Genomic DNA, 1581 nt, shown 5'->3' on the forward strand with positions numbered 1-1581 from the left:
TATCAATACGTACAATATACATCACATACGTACACAAGTATCTTATCCAATAATATAATGCGACGTATTTCATATACGTACTATATACATCACATACCCGATTTTACCATCCCATTGTATTTCACATAGACTCAAATAAATTATCGGTTGATTTATCTTATGTCATTAATATACCGTCGCTATATAATATCTATATATTATATATACACATGTACATACACACACATATACACACTATCGATTATATCAAGTTCAAAATACATACTATATACATCACATGTATACAAGTATATTATACAATAATATAATGCGATGTGTTTCTTATACATACTTAAATTAGTGATCGATTAATTATATTTGATTAGCTTAATATATTAGGTTTTGATTATATATATAATTAGGTGTTACTAAAAATTATTTATTTTTAATTTTTAATTTTTTAATTATTTAATTTTTAATTTTTTTATTTCAAAAACCAACCACTAGTGGAAGGTTTTTACAAGTATTTAAAAAAAAAAAACGACCACTTGTGGTCAGTTTATTTAAAAATAAATTTAAAAAAATAAATTAAAAACCTACCACAAGTGGTCGATTTTTTTAAATATTTTTTAATTAAATTTTTTTAAAAAAACCGACCACTAGTGGTCTGTTTTATTATTTTTTAAAAAATTTTATTTGTTAAATAAATAATAATAATTATTAAAATTATTGTAATAATTAATTTTATATTTTAAAATAAAAAAGCTTCCACTTGTGGCCACTTTTTTTAATAAAAAAAAATTAAAATCCAACCACAGCTTGTGGAAGGTTTTCTGTGGTCGATTTTTTCCTTTTTTTTAGTAGTCAAGTAGAAGAAAATTCAAATACAGTATTACTAAAATAAACGTGTTTTTTTTTTTGTTAAGTAGCGAACTTAAATGCAGTAGCAATCGATAGCGATCTCTCAAAAACAAATGACTTTACGTTTATAGTTTATATTAATAGGTGAAACCCAACAAGCCAACAAATTTATAAAAAAAAAAAAAAAACAACGCTAAGACCATAACTATAAAGTGCAAAATAAAAAATAGAAAATAGGGTATGTATTTAAAATATACAGCCATTATTATATAACTAGGGATAAAAATATGATTTTATTATAGTTTTATTGGGTTATCGATTTAACCGTTAACTAAAACCTTTAAAACCAAAATCGAATCGATATCCCAATAAAATAATTCGTAAAACCGTTTAAAAACCGTTAACCCAATATCCTGATACGGATAAACCAAATTCAGTTTTCAACTTAAATAAGCTTGAGTTAAAGTGAAGATTAAAGTAAAGTTTGAGGGTTTATTTATAACTAGTCCAAATAAATATTAAGATAAATTAACAATAATATAATGAGGAGGTTAATGTAATTTACACAAGTTAAGCACTAGAAGCTTAGTTAAGAGAGTGGGAGCTAGAGTATAAATAGCATGCCACTCATCATTGTCAAGAACAAACCTTTGACACACTCAGACCAAAGTTTCTATGTGCTGTCGTGTCTTCCCCTCCCCACTGCCGCCGACCTAGCTGGGGAACAACCTAAAATCATCC

Source organism: Capsicum annuum, chromosome 6 (assembly GCF_002878395.1).
Source record: "Capsicum annuum cultivar UCD-10X-F1 chromosome 6, UCD10Xv1.1, whole genome shotgun sequence".
Lineage (NCBI taxonomy): Eukaryota > Viridiplantae > Streptophyta > Magnoliopsida > Solanales > Solanaceae > Capsicum > Capsicum annuum.